Source organism: Leuciscus leuciscus (genome assembly GCF_965113295.1).
Source record: "Leuciscus leuciscus genome assembly, chromosome: 15".
NCBI classification, from domain to species: Eukaryota; Metazoa; Chordata; class Actinopteri; order Cypriniformes; family Leuciscidae; genus Leuciscus; species Leuciscus leuciscus.
The window spans coordinates 14913162-14933939 of NC_138739.1; the positions used below are offsets into that span (position 1 = coordinate 14913162).

Here is a 20778-nt window from a genome sequence, read left to right on the forward strand (position 1 = left end):
TACTTGTAATGCGTTACCCCCAACACTGATCATTTCAGATGAGATTGAGAAAAAAAAACGTAGGTTTTCTCAGAGGAGGGCTATGCTAGAAATGTGTCCATCTTGAACATAATCAATTATCAGCTAATAAGGGTAAATCTCCATACTCTGGTGCACTGGAGGGAGCATCTGAGTGGTTTCCACAGTTGTACCTTAACAGGCTGTAGAAAATTCTGATGGAATCACATCCTCATGTTCTGATATCAAAGATACGCGAAGTGCAACTTGTATGAAGTTCAATAAATTGCTTTGCAATATTTCGCATTTATATTTTTTGTATATATTTGATAGTTTTCCAATGATTTGATATAATTTTATTGATTGGTTTGTTAAATACACATACTTTATCTGTTTGATTATTGTATTATATTTAATACAATATCTCTTCAGTTTAAACCATAAACGCATACTGAAAATCTCTTTGAACATTTTTTTAAATGAAAAATAAAAAATCAATCAAAATCAAAAAATCAATATGGCACTCGATACATCTCCTTGTAGTCACTGGAGAATGCACTCCAGTTGACAACAATCACAATCTACTAGTGCGCATGCATATTCATGGGTTTCATCCGGTCCCTTTCCACAGGTGTATACAATCAAGCATCTAGATTATGAATGCAGACTGCATTGTGCTTGATTAATACACCTGTGGAAAGGGACCGGATGAAATCCATGAATACGACGTCACAAAACACACCACCGCGCATGCGCGTAACAGCGTCCAGTACAGTGTTGCCAACTATTTTCAAAGGAAAGTAGCTAACGCCTTCTCTATGAGTAAAATTATCTGAATTGAGAGAGTTCGGGAACTGGGTGAAGTAGGCCTACAGCACTGTAATAGTGAGTATTACAAATGATAAGCTCAAGAAAAGAAAGGGGAAAAAATGGTCTAACTAAATTCTCAAATATAAAACAAAAGAGAAGCAGATAAGTGATAAGTGCATAGAAACAACAACTCATTCACGTCTGTCAGCTGCCGTGCTGCTGCTCCTCTCATTCACTGAACAGGGTAGACGCAGAGAGAGGTGTGACGGCAGGGAGAAAGTAAGACCTCGCGCTCGCAGGACTGTGCTGGCAACATTTGGAGGTCACTGAGGTTTGTCCAAAAAGTCGCTAGATTTGTCGCTAGTCGCTTTTTTGAAAATATGTCGCTAAGGGGGTCTGAAAAGTCGCTAAAAATAGCGACAAAGGTGCTAAGTTGGCAACACTGGTCCAGTACGTGCTGGATCTGATCCAGCTACGCCATCGTGCTACAGGCTGCAGCGAGGACCTCTTGGAGAAAAGAGGAAAACTGCTTCTTCTTGTGATGTTTATCAGCGGTTGGCAAACCAGCTTGTGCATTACCTCCACCTGCTGGAGTGTGGAGCGTCAATGATTAGAAAAATACAAAACTTTATATTCTTAAAAAATGTCCTGTTCCTTTAAAAATATTAACAGAGCTATTCTAATATGTTTATTCCTTTGCTGTTTACTCAATAAATACTCTAAAGTCATGCTGTTTGCACCTTTTTCTTTTACTTTTGTTTCCAGTATAAGTCGTTTATTATGATATATGCTCTACAGTTTCATACAATCCTCAGTTTTCTTGTTTTTCTGTGGTTGGCATCCAGCTTATTAATGCATAATAAGCTGGATGCCTTATTATGTGTGTGATCTCAGCATCAGTCTCTCTCTACCTCTGGAGGTGGAATATCAGGATAAAAACACCTACAGCTGTGTGCTGAACAATCCCATCAGCAACCAGACCACACATCTGGACATCAACACACTCTGTCACACATGTGCAGGTACCACAGCACTGATGATATATGTGTCTTCTGTTGTAGATCAGACACATTCACTTACACTAATGACTCTCTTCTTCTCCTCCTCCAGTCTCAGTGTCTCTGATAGTGTTGATCTCTGCTGGATCTCTGAGGATTGTTGCAGGATTCGGGATCTTCTGGATCTGCAGGAAACACAGAAAAACTGATCAAGAAGGCAAGTGTTTACTGCTTATAAGAGAGAATTATAAATTTAGTGTAGTACTGAGTTTGACCATTTCTGTGAATTACACTTAGTTTGCAATATATATGTGTATATCTAAGACACTAGATGGTGCTACATACACACATAACCTGTTTAGGGAACTACCTTAGTGACAAGTTAAGAGACAGTTTTGGTAATTTTATCTGACATTAATCACATAAATGAATACTTTAACTACTTTGAATACAAAGATTTTGTTAAATTTCAGTACTGTTTTGTTTACCTATTTTTATTGTTATAGCCTAGTTGTTGATGATGATGATGAAACAGTGCAGACTCGTGATGAAGAGATCACTTACGCTGATCCGACATTCTACAAACGAAATGCACGTAAACTGGTAAGTTCATTTTCTATTTCTGTGTCTTATTGTGTGCATGAGTGCAGGTGTATGTGCTTTATATGATGATCTGACACACACTTACAATTAAGATTAGTTTTTATTCTTCTGCTCTGATGGGTTGAGTAGATCAGAGGTTCTCAGCTTGTGGGTTGTGACCAAAAAAATTGGTAGTAGATCTGTTATGATAGCAGACAGCAGGGGAGGAAAAAACCTAGATAATAAAACTCAAGTAACCATATCATGCATAAATAAATAGACTTTTAAAATGGAAGAGGATGTTGATTTCAATAGTTTGTGTCCAATCAAACTGAATAGTATTTGGGACAATTTCATTGCTGCAGTTCTTTCCTTTGTCCAATAATAACAATATTTGCCAGTGTTTGTTTTAGCCTAGTAAATCACACTTGCTGTTATGCATCTGAATTCATTTCAAACATTTATTAAATTTGTTTTGTATCTTGTTTAATGTTTTTTGTTACAGACAGCTTCAGAGGAGAATCACGTGGACTATGCGTCTGTCTGCACGAGAGTAGTCTATAAGTCCCCTGACCCCTTCACTAGTGAGCTCTGAGCATTTGGTTTCAGTGTGTGAACTCTGATCTTTACAAGTTGTGGACAAGTTCTGGGGTTGCTGAGAATCCATATCTGAGCACAAATTATGGAAAAACACTAAACTTCACAACATCCCTACTAAGACCAGCTCAGTTTGAGAGTCTGAAACCAGTGGTCTGATGTTCTTAAATAATATAGGCCTACGTGTGGTTTGATCAGTTGCTTAAACAAAAAGTGTGTGCATAAGAGTGCCTATAAATAAACATGTGGTTGATGTGCATTTGAGAGGGCATGATAGAGGTGTGAAAACAGCGTGCAGTTGAAGGGCTAATGCCAACATGAAACTAACAGTTTACTTGCATGCAATAGTGACTCCATGCATTACAATGTCTACGCAAGTACATATGCTTGCTTGCAGTTGCTTAGTTTTAAAAATCAACTAAAGGAACAAGGCCGTACATTTAAATATTTAGTGCATTCCTGGAAAAGAAAGAGTCAGCACCATGGCAATTTTATACATTTTATTTTTTGAGGATGTTTAGATTTTTTGAGGAAAAAACAAGACACAATTATAAAAATTATTGCATAGACATTATTGCATAGACAAGATCAATGTACAATGAGTGAAGATACAATGTAAAACACATATAATTAAATATGTTACTTTGTAATCAATTACTTTGTAATCAACAAGCAGACTCTCCTATTAGGCTCTATGTTCTTCCCACCTGCTACAAGTACGGGCATGTCCTAGCTTAGGGTACCTTTACACCACAACGATATGCTAATAAAAAATAAAAATAAAAAAAAACATTTGTTTTTTTCCATGTACAGATGACAGCGTTGTCAAAATAACCAGATCCGCAAAAACGCCTATAACCTGCATTATTCACGTCAGGCCAGTAGTTGGCGACATCACTTTGTAAAGAAACACTTCACACCATATAAAGGCTAGATGTCTTAAGGCGGAGTTCACTTCCGGCATCACCGGCGGCCATCTTGCCACAGGGAAGCTGTGAATTAAGGTGAGTGATCAGCACGCACACAAATCCTCTTATCTCACTGAAATCTTGACGGATTTACAAACGGTTTGGTTTCTTACAAACGTTATTAAAGTGGCTATAATTCTTTCATATGGAAGTCCATTGTTATAATTATTCATATGTATGCAGTATCATAACCGCATCTCTGACGTTTATAACAAACCAAACCGTTTGAAAATCGGTAGAAAATTGAGCAAGTTATGGTTATTTAAAAGTACCTGCACCATGTTACGAGTGAGCGAGCACCCTGTGGTAAGATGGCCGCCGTGTGCGTACGTCGACCTCCATTGGCTAGCAGCGCGCACGAGACATCTAGCCTTTATTATATGATATCTATGATTCACACATTCAGACTGTACACGTAATACGCATGCGCCTGACGTCAGTTTCAGGCCTCCGAAACACCATTGTTGTGTAAATGAATGGCCAAAATGCATAAGAAGTTTTCCATTCTAGTTGAAAACGGTGTCTTGTAAGTTACCCCTTAGTGATGGGCGCTTTAAAAATGTTGCTTCGTGAAGCTTCTGTAAGTGAAACAGGTCAGTTTAGCTCAAAGAGAATTGTTAATTTTATAGGGAATTTTGAAAGAGTCACGGACGAACAAATGAATCGTCCAGCTCTCAATTAAACAGGCCGTAACTATCAACTCTGCAGCGGATATTAATATCCAAAATATAGTGAAAATACTAAGGTAATAAGATCAGCAGTTTAAGAATTTCATAAGCACATGACACCAGACACTTCTTCCGGACTTTACTTTACTTACTTACTTGACTTACTTTACAAATTTACTTTCAAGTTAACTTTCAGTTCAATGAACGCTTCAGCTCATGCCTAACAAACTCATGAAGAATCTCTGTATTCTACACGAATCCAGGACTCTTGTTCAGCACCAAAGCCAATGCAAATAACCGTTTTATCAATCTTTAGATGCGTCTCTGAGTTTGACCTCTTTTAAGAAGATGATATTGAATCTCTGATGATTCTCATTAGGTTGTGGTTAACATTGTCCATTCTTTGCTCTTCTCTCTCTTTTCCTTTGCTTTTCTTCATTCTATATATAAGCTCTGCTTAGTTTAGTTGTATAGTTTCATTTATTAAACCCTTTATATCTGCACTTGATTGTCTCTGTGTTTGCAGTTCACAGATCAGTCACTTATACGTTCGATCTTGCTACATGCTTAGTACAACATAGAGTTTACAACAGCGGTTCCCAAACTTTTTTTCCTGCGCACCCCCTACTATGTCCCAACCGGGTTGGCGCACCCCCAATCCCCACTTAAAAAAAATAACGCAACAACGCACAAGCTACGCACAAGCTTCCACTTTTAAGAGGACGAGTGACAGACACAGACTCAGTATGCTGTATGCATCTTTAGAGACGGTCCCTAAATGTGCTAATGTCCAATATCAAGCCAATTTTTACATTTAGTCATTTAGCAGACGCTTTTATCCAAAGCGATTTACAGTTAAACTAACAATAGGAGGACAATATGCAAGTGCTGTGACAGTTTAAGCTAATGCAATACACGTATGCATTCTATATATATATATATATATATATATATATATATATATATATATATATATATATATATATATATATGTATGTATATATATATATATATATATATATATGTATGTGTTGATTTTATGCCAGTATATCACGAAACGCTCAGCATGAAACTTTGCGCGTTAAGTTCATATTCTGAGTCCATCTTCTTGCCTGTAGCCTATATAATAGCCTACAGCCTACTTCCCTAATAAGGTGCAAGATTGGTCTTTCATATCACTATCAACGGAAGGGAAATCCTTGAGTATGAGGTATTGAGGGAAACCGATTATATCCTGTTCATGGTAGAGAAAGCTGATGACATGTAGAATACACAGGGAAAGTAACAATGAAGTTATTGAATGAAACAAACACAGCTTTTGTGTGTTTATCATCTTTTCCGCATATACTGATACAGATAATCATTTTCATTTTATGAATGAATGTCTTCGTCAGCAACAAGCGCTTTTGCACCATCTGATGGTGAGGTCGACTAACAGCAGATGGAGAGTATGCTCGGCAATCTACTGCTTTTCCTGCAGTTCCTGGACGTCAATGTTGAATTTACTGTCGAATTTGAACCACTGAATTTGTGGAAGCGAATTTGCAAAGCGAAATAAAATGGACCGAAAATTGCCTGTTGAATATTATTGGTTGTATTTTTAAACAGTTTGAATATTTTGGAAGTGAAATATGAAAGGTGAATATGGATTATTGAATTTTTAATAATGAAAAGGTGTTTGAAATGTTTTTAATTGAAATATTCACAGCTTAAATATTCAACCATGTTGAATTTCAGGCCATAAAAATGTAAGCACTAAAAATACAATGCATTAAAATGCAAGCATGGTTAATGCAATGCCTATTTTTTTTCAAGTAGTGCAATTCAACAGGCTTTTTATTTCAAAAACATTTGACATTATTCTACTTCCATATGCAACTAATTTTCATAGTCTCATAATTAATACCCATAAGTATCCATTATGAACATTTCATCGATAAACAGCGTATCATAAAAAAGATATTATTCTAGTGGGCCGAGTTGATTTATGTGTTATTAAAGCAAGATGGTTGGGTTTTTGTGTTAGTAAAGGGGAATTCTCACCGTCATAGAAAAAGATGTGTAAGATGGGGTTTTGCCTCTGTGGTTCTTACTGTGTTCACAATAAAAAGAAGTAAGAAGACAGTACTGTTCCCTGCTAGGAAGATTAACTGATGCTCTTAACTCGCGCTATATAGCAATTAACCTAGTAAAACTAAAATAGTGTAGTTTAGCTCCAGTCAGCCCCATGTTGAATAACTGTCAGCAGTGGTGTGCACCTCCTCAGGGGCAGGGGTGGAAGGACCAAAAAGGGCACAAATTTATTATTATTTTTTTTTACATTTATTTATTAAATTAATTACCTGTATTTAAAGCAGTACCCGTATGTCTGTTGTGTTTTTAAATATTTTAATGACTTCCTCACAATTAACTGGAATATCTCGCTCGATGGAGAGCAGTAGGTCAGAGAGCCTCTCTTCATTACCAATGAAAAGACGTTGATACAATTAGACTGTATAACACATCAAACAAAAATAGGGAAATTATGATAATATTACTAAATATTATTTACCAAACAAAACAGTTAGAATCAAGAAGGTAATTATGAGGAATTCATGTTTAGTTTTGTTGATGTTGTAAATTATGTATGTATTCATGAAAGTGTTAGCTATGAAATCATAACACTTTACAATAAGGTTTCATTAGTTCAATTTGTTAACATAAACTAATAATGAACTGCACTTCTGCAGCATAATCTTAGATAATATTAATTTCAGCATTTACTAAAACATTATTAAAATCAAAATTAGTATTAGTTAATATTAGTTAATGCACTGACTGACATTACATGAACAAACAATTAACAGTTGTATTATTAAGATTAACAAATACAGTAACAAATGTGTTGCTCATTAGTTCATGTTAGTTAATATGAATAATAAACAAATGAACCTTATTGTAAAGTGTTACTATGAAATCAAAGATATAAATTCCATACAATTTAGAGTTGGACATGGACTTGAAATTTCCTTTCACTAGATGTATTTCCGCAAGCTAATAACACTTGCTATTGCCTTGGATAAAAACAAATGACGTTGTCAGACTCCCACATCATGAAGAATGACATGCACAATTATTTACGTCGATTATAGCGCACTGCGCATTTTCAGCCAAACGAAATCTGAATTGAAACCAAAAGCTGTTCTTTATTGTGAATCACCAGAAACAAATGCATACTTACCAAGCTGTAAAAACCACAATAGGATGAAAATAAGAAAGCTCATCGCCTCCTCTGACACTGATAGCCTGTTAGCCTACCACTGGTTGAGGCCAAAAACGAAAGTAATCAGACTAATGGGAGTCAGTCATAGGAAGAATGACCCACGTGATAAGATCTGAGAGCAATTCTAGTCCATCACTGACATTTCCATTCTAAGTAGCCTATGTCTCATTTATACACACTCACCAGTTTGAAAACACCCACTTTTGTTCCACAGAAAAAAAACGTTTTCCATTTGTAAAAAAAAAAAAAAAAAAAAAAAACCACACACATTATAAACCATTATTATATTTAATTTTGACCATTATAAATGTAGTGTTTAGTACCTAGCCTATATCATACTCTGGCATAAATTACATTGTATCACTATAAGAAATATTCATGTTACAATTCAAAAAACTGAATTCAGAAACGTAAGATATAAAAAAAAATATTTTACTTGTATAAATACTCAGACATTAATAAAAGATGAATAATATGTAAAAATGAAATGATTTTAATCATGATAAAATGCCCCTATAGTGAAACATAATAAATACTGAAAACAAAAAAAAAAAAACTCAGGGAAACTCGGTGTCAAGTCTTGCTCCCAATCCTGTTTTCCCTAGTGATGGGAGAAACAAAGCTTTGAATCGTAAATTCAACAAAAACTCATGCCAAACATGCATAAAAAAATGACAAAGGTCACATGGGCCACATCTGGACCACACAAAGCAAGCCACAACTCACATTAAAACCGGCTTGATGCGAGTGGGCCAGAAAAGGCCCATATGAACTTTGCCACTTCCAGAACTGAGCCATATGTGCTTTATTATATATATACAGTAAAGGCACCGGGGTGGCGGTGCCACCGTCTTGGGCCCATCATCGCTGCTCGCAGCTATATTTTGATTTTGAATTAGTTTTGAATTAGTTTTATTTTTAAACTTTCAGATTCAACCCATGTTCTCAAGCAGTGAAAAATAGAGGACACTGACAAGCGCTGACAGACAGGACCAAGCAGGTAATATTTAATATGAAAAAGTCTCAACTTTCAAATTTGGTCAGTCAAAGAAAATTAAACAATAAACATATAGCCTACTGTTTTGTGGCTCTTTAATGTGTCGTGACAGATTGGCTCAGTTAAAGCCAGTTTCAAATCCACCAACGTTAATCTACTAACTCTCCTGACTTCTTTGTGGGAACAAAATGGTGGATTTTGATTGGTCAGACTCAGATCGCATGTCAATCAAGCGAAGGATAAATTGACGCTAAGCACCAGCTTTTTAAAAGCGATGTAAAATATTTTTTACATCCCCCCCCCGGTGAAACCGATATTACCGGTGTTGTCACAAGTCAATTAACCGGTAGAAGAATATTATCACCGTCACATCTCTACTGCTGCCGTATTTATGTAATATGAAGAAGTTGTCACTGAACGAATCAGTGAACGAATCTGAATGAATCATTTTGGTGAATGAACTGAAAATGAACGATTCTCTGGAAAGAATCTAAAATTCCACCACTAAAACCACAGCAAAGATTTTTACATACAGCAACTCAAAATGCATCTCAGCCAAATATTCAGTAACGTTCCAAGACCATAAAACTTCCACTCTACCAACATGTACAACATAATTTAAACTGACTGTAAGAGCTGTCAGTAGTGCATGTCTGTGTTTGTGGTACACACACACACACACACACACACACACACACACACACACACACACACACACACACACACACACACACACATTGTATTTTCATGTTTTATGGGGATTTTCAATAGACATGATTTTTATACTGTAAAAACTGTATATTCTCTCCCCTTACACTAACATCATCATTGTTCCCCTAAACCTATCCTTCACAGAAAACTTTTCATTTTTGAAAATTTGTATTTACGCCATATTTTCAAATGTGTGCATTTTAGCTATACATCTCTTTCAAAGGTGCTGCATCCAAGCCAGAAGTGGCCACATTTTCTAATGATATTTAGGGCTGTCAAACTGTACCGTATATTTGTCAAAAGTGGCCCTAATTGTTATTAATTAATATCTTACACCCTGTTTAGCCAGTGCTGACTGTGCCGTACATTTGCCACTTTGCCAGATGCGGCCCAAGTTTGGTGTAATGTATTTGGGCCATATTTGCTATTCCATTTGTGGGCCACTTTAGGTTCACATTCAGATTCGCCAGTGATTACTGTCCCACATTTTTGCCAAAACTGGCCCAGTTATGTTTTAAGATATTAACTGGGCCACATTTGCTGCAACAAATGTGGGCCATATTTGGTTTACTTCTAGATTACTCATTGTCCATTGTGCCAGATTTTTGCCATAGGTGGCCCAAATTTGGTTTGTAATATTTGGGCCATATTCATTATTTATCAAATGGGCCACTTTAGGCTCACATTCAGATTACACATTGCCATGAGTGCCGCATCTTTGCCTAAAAAGGCCCACATGTGATTTAAAATATTTGTGCCATATTTGCCTTTTTACATGTGGGCCACATTAGGCTCACATACATTTTGTCCGGGTCATAACAAGGCCTGCAGTGCCGCATCACATCCGTCTGATATCTGGGTTTCGAATTAATCAATATCAGTTTGTTGCATTTACACGTCTTTTACCAGCAGATGTCCTCAGCATGCTACTTTGTCATCCTACTTACTGTCATCTAAACAGTGAATCTAGCTAGTCTAGTGTAATCGATCTAATCTAACAGCAAGTTTAGCTGACAAAGTCAATAGTGGAAATAAAAACAACACCTAGTCAACACCTTTATATATAGGCTATATAATATATTATATATATATACAACGCCTTATTCACTGCAACTTCAAAGGAAGCAATACAATGTTGTCGAAACCAGCGCTGGATACCTGAGGTAATTTTGTTGAACTATTTGCTAGCCTGCATAATGATCTCATCATTAATACTTCTCACTATTTATTCCAAGGGTCCATTTTTTTTTACGTATCCTTGAAAAAAATTTCTGTACCTCGGCAATTAACTTCTCCACAATGTCGTCTGCATTTTAAATGCATGAGTCCTTTAAAGGGTAACTAAACCCCTGGTCAGAGCCTGACTCCACCCACTGGCAATATTTGAAAAATGCTGGAAAAGTAGGCAGAGCCCAGTGGAGAGGGGGCGTGCATCTGTGACATATCTCTCTGCAGGCAAGGGTGTGGTTAGTTGGTACCCTCTGACGTCAGAGGGTACCACAACTTCCAATAGGAAAATTCAACTGCAGTAGCCACTGTTCAACCTGAAGAGGGCAGCACTCAGACGTTTTTACACCATATTTTGTAAAATTAAAACACTTTAAACACAAATGTCAAAAATACTACTTGAATCAATGAACAGCATTAATAAAGCCCCATTCTTACAGATCATTAACTAAAAAAAGTTGGTTTAGGGTTTAGTTACCCTTTAAATTCGAGTGGATTTTGATTGGCTGTCAGTGTTTTATCATTCGACAGGTCGAAAAAAAATAGTTCTGACAGGGATCCCAACGATATCGTTTCTCATATCTTTATCGTTATCGTCCTTGGTGTGAACGGGCCTTAAGCGTATATGAATCAAGCAGTTTAGCCCCAGTTTTTTGAAGAGACTCGATCACTTTATATAGGGGCTTTCAGACCCCTAGGTAGGAACTTAGTTAGTAGTTCTAGGAACTTATTCTAGTCACCAGGGTGGTTCCACGAGTAATGTTTCCAGGAAAATGTTTCTGGTTGTATTCACACCGCCAGTAGGAACTCTGAAGTGACGTGAGCCTTGTTGTTGTGACTTTTATTTTGACAGTGCGGCTGATTAATCAGAAAAATACAAATATTATATCTCTTGCTTATGTTTTATCATTTAATCATTTATATCTTAAATATAATTTAATCAAATGTATTAAATCACATTTTAAGAAATCATTATTATCGTGTTGTGTTTCTCTCAATATGATGTTTTATCTTATTGAATATCATATTCATACGTGAATATAATTGTAATGTGTTTACCATTATTATCATTTGAAATGTATGTGTATATATATATATATATATATATATAGTGATTTTCTTTTATTAATCTTTATGCCTCAATGTAGCTGATTGACTAAGGGGTGAACTTTTGTACTTCTTGTGAGATGGGGAGCGAAGTTTCCGAGAGACAGACCGCAAGTGCTTGGATGTCTCATTTAAAGTGAAAAACAATGTTATCTTGTCTAAACATCTTGCAGATGGGACATGTTGTGCAGCAGTTTCTTTCTTGTGTATTGTGAGATCAACAACTTTCTGACACATGTGGGGTATGACATGAGGCAATATGTGTATTGTGCCCCCACTCCTCCAGGGTGTGAAACCATGAAAGCTGTGTTTGTGTCTTGAGGGTCTGCTTGGATGGGATATGCTAAAGAGGAACTTAGCCCCTTATGATGAACAGATTATACTCTAATGCAATGCAAATATCTAAACATCCTCTAAAATACATGTACTTGAGATGAAAAATGAAGATATGAAAACTTTTTTTCTGAGAAATTTAACAAAATTTAGCGAGTTTATGCTTAAAACAAGAACAAATATCAATCAATGGTGTTTGAAAAATGGAAAACAGTTTTATTTAGATGTAAAGTAAGCAGGAGAGGAAGAAGCCCTTCACCAGTTCACCTACCAACTAAACGCACATCAAACAAAAGCCCACTCTCACCTACAAGATGTTTGTCCATGTTTCTGAAGAAAACCGACCTCAGCAGGTTTCAGTTTGACTCAACCTCAATGAGAATGACAAGAGGGATAGTAGATTTGATCTTTTTTGTTTTGCACACAATTGAATTGTAAAATCAGTAAGATCTAAATTATCAGGTAATTCAACGAGATTCACACAATATTCCACTCTTTTTTTTCAGACAACTATCTTTCAAACATTATCAATGTTAAACGATTGTTTAATAAATGAATGATAAAGATTGTTGTCCACTATTAAGAACAGTTAAAGTGTGAGAGAGAGAGAGAGAGAGAGAGAGAGAGAGAGAGAGAGAGAGAGAGAGAGAAAGAGAGACTATTGTGGGAGGATACGAATAGATGCAGATCTTGTTAGATCAGACACTGGAAGGGTGAAGAAAATGTTGCACATGCTTGGTTTGTTCTGTTTGTGCTGGAGGTGTCCAACTGGTAAGTTTTAAAAGCATTTTATGGCTTAATATCTCACATTTGTTTCAGAACAAAATGACAAACTACTGCTATGGTTTAGATTAGACTATTTACACTATCACAGACCAAATCAAACTGAGATTTTATTTTGAGATATACTTTGGATTCAGGCCTCTCTGGTTGTCACACTGTTAGACTTTTCTGTAATTTCTACAGTTATTTACTTTAAATCCCCCAGTATTATACTGCTATTTCTCTTTACAGTAAATAACTGTGATTCCCATTGCATCATGGGAATTTTCTGTGACGTCTAACACCACATACAGAGACTTACTGTATTTTTTAAATTTGCTGTATACTACTGTATTTGACGTAACTGCCTCTCTGGCTGGCACCATTCCATCGTGCTTTTTATTTCCTAATTTTTGCCTTACACCGCGTGTCTACAACGCTATAATAGCCAGAGGCTGTCTATATTGGACACATTGAAGCGACCGGACCTTTAAATGCATACCTGTTTATCCCTTGTCAGAAATAGCGCGTATATTGTCGATATTGTGAAAAGAACTGTGTTTTGTCCTGTGTTGGACATTTCCTTTTTGAATGCTTAAAAATGTATTTATATTCTGCAGTTTTATGAATGTAATGGTTGATATTTCATTATAATACTTGTATAAGCTAAACAACCAATGACTACATTCATTTAGTCAAATGCTAATGTTTTGTTTATGGTTTTATGTATGTTTTCAAAAATGTTTGCAGTGAAGGACAGCACATAATGTGTTAATTTAACACGTTTACACATCTTTGTGATAACCTCTCTGACATATTTACTTTGTTAAAATCATTAACACAATGAATGAGTTAAAATTAACACAAAAAACATTATCCCTAAACTCACCCATTAATGTGTAAAAATTTCACACATCATTTCCAGCATTGGCATGTTTATTTTGTGATATATATGAAATGTTTTAAATAAAAAAATGGTATTTTGTGATAACTTTGTCTAATTGGTTTGTATGAAAGTAGTACTTATGTAGGATAAAAATAAAATTAATCATATATCAAAATTATCAAATCTAATTTATATTTAGTACAAATAAAAATAATTACAGTAGTGTACTGATTAGCTTCGTTTTTACAGTAATGCACTGTACTGATTAGCTTCGTTTTTACAGTAATGCACTGTATTACACAAAACTGAAATATGGTTTGGTACTGTAACTCTTAATTACAGTAACTTACTGGCAACAGTGTTGCCAGTAAGTTACTGTAAAAAACCCTTGAAAAGTCTAACAGTGCAGGACATTTTTCAATTGTAATTTTAATGCCTGGAAAAGTCATGGAAATGTATTAAAATGGTAGCCTGACGTCGTCATACTCAGATTCTAGTCAGAATGTGAGTCTGATACTGCTCATAGACAGTATATAAACTGGACACAGCGACCCCATAGGTTTCAACGGAGAAAAGTGAAGCAAATTAGAAGCACTCATTTCCTGATTGCCGAGCGAACTGCGCAGACTCAAACTGAGCTTGACGACGTGGATGTGACGTGAGCAGCCTGTCTGACAGTTGTAAGTCTTCTAGGAGCTGTGCCTAGAGAAATCTGAATCATTCCCTTCCGAAACTTGCAGAGACGTAGAGCGTGAGTAGGAGCTGTCCATGAGCTAGGAGCAGGAGCAACTTTATGACTCTCTATGGGCTTCTCCCTTGACTTTATCGGACTTTATACCTCCACGTCCCCCCGATTGACTGCGAGCTTCTCCTCCTGTCTCTACGGTAATTTCCAGAGAGTCGCGTGGTTATGACGCAATCGTTAGCCTGTTTTTACAAAAACTGCTTCTACGTGGCCATAACGTAAGATACAAGGTAATGGAGCATTTTATACATTGTCGTGTTTCTTTAGAAATAAATAATGGACAAATGGAGTCTTTAAATGCCTCAGATGTAAAGTTATTCGCTGTCAAAGTGACGCCAAAATGAATGGGAGTCAATGGGATGCTAACAGCAGGTGAAGGCTTGTTAGCCAATGGCGGCCGCCGGGGGTGGTACGGAAATCGAGAGCTCGATTACCCCCCTGATACTGCTCCATTGAGCTTTGATTATGGGGCGTGTTTCAACCGAACCAGGAAGGAAAATGCCTCTGCACTCAATTGGATAGACCTATAACCAATCAGAGCAACGGAGTAAGTGATGTATGTTTTTCATTCATGTTTCCGATCGACAAATGCCTTGATCGTGGTTCTCTGTTCCTCTTTTAAAATGAATGCGCTGTCGATATCTTCATTAACAGACGCGATGGCGGAATCTACACATAATGTTTTATAAACAAAGTTCGAGAGGAGCACGTTCAAATAATCAATCCAATCAACTTGTCATCCAACAATGACCGTCTGGTCTACACTATCAGCATGAGAGGAAGCATATATTTATTCACTTTGTCAACTCACCTAACATTCCATGACAGTTTTCAGCATCCCTCCACTCACTCTCGGCCTGTTCTTCCACAGCCTGGAATACGGGGGGAGCACTTTGGGTTCGGGCCGAGCCCGCCCTCTCCTCGGACAGCACGCCAAATATGCATTATCTGACTTATTTGTAAGTGTGAACTCGTGAAATAACAATTCTCCAGCGGCAGTCATCTGTGTTGTAAACGAATTCAACCCAAGCGCTCGTTGGTGACGTGGATGATTACGTTACGTTGCTCATCTGTCCATCATCGTATAAAGCCCGCCCTTACAATTTGATTGGTCCGAACAATTTTTGTTCGGGCATAATAGCTCCTCAACGGATCGAGTCCAGACCGAACTTCCCGACCAAAAAATGTTGTGGGCGGGGCTAAGTTCGGCTGGCATCCAGGCTATTAAAATGGTAAAAGTCATGGAGAATTATGCAAATGTATATGATGGAGAAACTCGAACAGTGGAGGCTCAGAAATGAAATCCTTCATTGTGCCACTTTCAAAACTCAGGCATTTCTTTGTAATTTTAAATATATGCATTTTATACAAAATGGATAAATGGAAATTCATGCCCAGCTATCATAAAAATTTTTTTTTTAAATACTTCTGCAGTAATTTTGAATGGCAACAAATGTAATACAAATGTATTTGTCAAAAAAACTATTCATTTTTACTTTCAAACCGCAACAGATTTCATCCTTTGCAAACCATTAGTAGCCTTAACCGGCATAAAACCTACTTCTGTTTATTCTCCAGACGTGTTTGGTGATGATGAAGTGATGTCAGTGTCAGTGATGGAGGGAGATTCGGTACTTCTACACTCTGATGTCACTGAAATACATGAAGACGACGATATACTGTGGAAATTTGGAACTGAAAACTCTATTATAGCTAAAATAAGTAGAGAGAAACAAATCTTCTCCACATCTGATGATGTTCCTGATGGGAGATTCAGAGACCGACTGAAGCTGGATCATCAGTCTGGATCTCTGACCATCACAAACACCAGAAGCACAGACACTGGACTTTATTCACTAGACATATTTGGAGCTGAACATTCATCAAAAACATTCAGTGTTTCTGTCTATGGTCAGTAGACATATTATTTGTCCAAATGTTCACATATTCCTGTTTTATTTTAAAGTTTTTTTATTGAGTTCAGCAAAACTTAAAGGGTAAGTTGAAAAAATCTAAATTCTCTCATCATACTCACCCTCATGTTGTTCCAGACCTGTAAGACTTTTGTTCATCTTTGAAACACAATTTAAGATATTTTTTATGAAATCAAAGAGATTTCTGTCCCTCCGTTGAGAGTCTTCTCAACTACCACTTTGATGCTTCAAAAAGTTCATAAAGAGATCGTAAAATGAATCCATATGAATTGAGTAGTCCAAATTTTCTGAAGAGACATGAGATCGCTTTATATGATGAACAGATTTGATTTAGATTTGTATAAAAAAAAATTTAAAAAAATTGATCAGCGAACATAAACAGTAGCTCATGCTTTGACGCACGAGAATGAACCTCATTGGTTCTTGCTGAAGCTCAAACGTGCTGCGTAACACAAGAATGAACCTCACTGGTTCTTGCAGAAGTTTAAACGTGCTGCGTTTTGTAATTGTAATTTTCATGCCTGGAAAAGTCATGGAAATGTTACACATTAATAAACCTCATTGGTTCTCGCATGTCAAGTGAACATACTTGAGAGTCAAAGTGGTAGTTATGTTGACTGTCAGTGGAGGTACAGAAATCTTAGATTTCATTAAAAATATCTTCATTTGTGTTCCGCAGATGCACGAAATGAGGGTGAGTGTAACTGTCGTAGTCCAGGAAGATCTGTGTGTGTAAACCTCACTCCCATGATCTCAAGAGGCACACTAGCAACTAGCACCAGAGGCTAGTCTTTATCCCTCTTGTTAGAGCGCCCGACTCCTACACCAGAGAGCTCGAATCCCACTCAGAGCATGAGTAAATGATGACAGAATTTAAATTTTTGGGTGAACTTACCCTTAAAATCTCAATTCGCTGCATTTATGGCATAAGGTTGATTACCAAAAAAAAAAAAAAAGATTTGTCCCTCGTTTTCTTAAAAAAGAAAAGAAAAAATAAGGCACTTACTAAGAGGCGCTGGGTCAGTTTTTGGACATTTTAAAAGCAGAAATGTAATGCTTATTTATTTTATAAAATAACATTAACACTTACATTAGTTTTTATAAAAACACTTGCATTAATTAATCTGCTGAAACCTGTGTATTATTTGAGCTGTAAAGCTGTTTAAATCATTCATTTAAGTGTTTAAGGTGTTGTGATGTCAAAGCAAAAAGTTAAATATAACTTTACACACAAAAGGATAGTGTGTGATTTTGTTTTCACATTAAACTCATGTTAACACTCATATTGTTCTCATCTTGTCACTGTACAGTGAGTATTTTAATGTTTGCGGATCGGCCCTGTTCATTGTTATTGTGAGTCTCACTGTAACCCAGATTTTTGCTTTTCTGCTGAAAATAAATTGTGGTTATATTTATTCTCTCATATTTCCCAGCTCAGCTGCACACTCCTAACATCACTAGAGACTGTTCTTCATCATCATCTTCATCAAAATCATCAAATTGTTCACTGCTGTGTTCAGTGTTGAATGTGTGTGATGTGACTCTCTCCTGGTACAAAGGAATCAGTGTATTGTCCAGCATCAGTGTGTGTGATCTCAGCATCAGTCTCTCTCTACCTCTGGAGGTGGAATATCAGGATAAAAACACCTACAGCTGTGTGCTGAACAATCCCATCAGCAACCAGACCACACATCTGGACATCAACACACTCTGTCACACATGTGCAGGTACCACAGCACTGATGATATATGTGTGTGTTTGCTGACCTGATCTGTTTCCCAAAAGCTTTGTAAGCCCAAGTTGATTGTGGAGACCATTGCCACCAGTGTTCTCTGTGATCAACTTGTGTCAAAATGTGTTTTGAAACGCAGATCTGGTCTCTTTTGTTGTAGACTGACACATTCTTTAATGACTGTCTCTCTTTAGCCGTTACAGCACTGCTCCCACAGACTAGTCTCCTTCAGTTCCTCCAGTCTCAGTGTCTCTGATAGTGTTGATCTCTGCTGCTGGATCTCTGATGATTGTTGCTGGATTCGGGATCTTCTGCATCTGCAGGAAATGTAGAAAAACAGGTCAGGAATTAAATTATTAACTATAAATATTAATGCATTTGATTAATCCAAGTGATCTGATCTGACGTGTACGCAGACTGGTGCATAGATATATACACACTAGATGTCGCCTTGTCTACGGCAGTTAATTGGAACGAATGTCTTTAAGGCGACATCTAGTGTGTATATATCTATGCACCAGTCTGCGTACACGTCAGATCAGATCACTTCGACATTGCTGCGTATAAGTGGTAAAAACGATATAAATACTGTTCGTTTTCTCACACAAACCGCTCGTTTCGTGTCTTAGGCCATCAATGTGTACTTACGATGGGGAATTGTTTAATTTGGACGACGGGGAATTGTTTTAATTTGGACTCTGTGCATGCTCTTTGAGACAGTGACCATAGACCTGCATTATATGACTGACAGACAAGAACGGTTTGACCTAAAAATATCAAAATTGAAACTACTGCGGAAAAAAAGACACCTACATCTTGGATGCCCTTGAGGTAAGCTAAAACATACCAAAAATTTATTTCAAAGTGAACTATCCCTTTAACTGCACTACATAGTGACTGCAGTATCACACAATATGATCTGCTGGATATTTTGGCAAATGTAACACAAGCACATATCATCGCTCTCTAGTGTCCAAAGCAGAGAATCACATCTCTAAGAATAGCACTACTTTTACTGAGTAAGGGGAGGCTGCAGAGCTGGAGCCGGTAGATCTACGCCCCAAGCAGTTTTACGCCCCTGCTGTTCCTGATGCGTCCAGTAGGGGGAGGCTGTACATTGACACGAATTGATTGAGGTATAATAAATAATCCGCTAAAGTTATTGTTGTTTAGCAATGATGCAACATTTATTATTTATAAACGAATAGCTTGATAGAGCTAGGTAGTTATCAGTTCATTTCTTTATATCAATGGATAGGTCTATCATTTATTTCGAGAGACAAAAAGTTCTGGACGGTCAGGTTGATGTTCTGTCTGGCTTAAATTTATAAGTTATAGCTTACCACGTGTAAGTTTAGCTGCCCCTAGTCTTCTCACTCACTTTCAAAATTAATTTTCTTTTGAATTTTCTTTTGTTGCCCGTCTTTATCTTGCCTCTTCTGGTAAGACTCCTTTACTTTCTGGTTTGAGTTGTTTCTTATAAAATGAGATGATCTAACTATCTCATTTATATCTAAATATACATTTTTCTTAAAATAGCGTACTGATCTGGATTAAAATGTAGGCTGTGTGCACTTAATGTGGGATTTATCATACTCTGTCTTTGCCAAGTAACTTGCATGATGCATCCCATAAAGGTGTGAGTTTGCTTTAGCTATGGAAATCTCTCTCTCTCTCTCTCTCTCTCTCTCTCTCTCTCTCTCTCTCTCTCTCGAAACTTTTATAAACTATAAACACCCATCTCTTTTTTAACTGCATTCCAAACCAATAGCTTCTCTAGTAAATAAATGACTTACAGAGACATACAAGGACATGTTTTTAATGTCATTTTTTAAATTTTCTCTGCACAGTCCATCATCTATGGCCAAAAGAAATCAAAGTGTCTTGACACTTTTTCCAAAAGTGTTCCACCAACAAGTACCTGTGCCATTGTACTTTGAAGAACAGGAGCAAATTGATGCAATCCACACTCATCTGACATAAATTCTGGGCAACACACACACACACACACACACACACACACACACACACACACACACACACACACACACACACACACACACACACAGTGACTAGATCAAATTCACCATGGATGTCCTTTTTATTTTTTTTTAAAGTTTAGCTTTTTTTAATGAAATACACACATGAAATGCAAATTAAAAAGGCAGTTTGTGTTCTCGTAACACTTTCTTTATGTGGTCTGTGACTCATGGGGTCAGTGATTCTGCAGGGTCTCCAATAAGTATTATAGTTTATCTCAGTTGCTTTGGTGCATTTCTCAGATCACACCTGAAATCACATCATCTTTCACTTGTGCACATCATAAAAGCAATTTCTCATTTTATACAAATTGCAAATGCTTTGGTACATTCATGCAATTCATAATGTACAACTGTCTGCTGTTTCCTACATTATCAACTCTTTATGTCATGTTGATCAAAATATAGGCCTATTATACTATT

General features: G+C 36.8%; 1 protein-coding gene and 1 long non-coding RNA gene across 4 annotated transcripts in view; one reads left to right on the forward strand and one right to left on the reverse strand.

Annotated features, from left to right (window-relative positions):
• The window catches only part of LOC309476275 (uncharacterized protein), a 106570-nt gene that overhangs the window by 44601 nt on the left and 41191 nt on the right, over positions 1-20778 (reverse strand). The window lies entirely within an intron of this gene.
• LOC309476383 lies at positions 1943-3777 on the forward strand. Of its 3 annotated transcripts, none has more exons than XR_014198086.1 (3): positions 1943-2022; positions 2312-2408; positions 2893-3777. It is a non-coding gene; the product is annotated as an uncharacterized lncRNA (long non-coding RNA). The 3 variants fall into 3 exon arrangements; XR_014198087.1 differs by having other exon boundaries at positions 1947-2028; positions 2317-2408; XR_014198088.1 differs by having other exon boundaries at positions 1958-2026.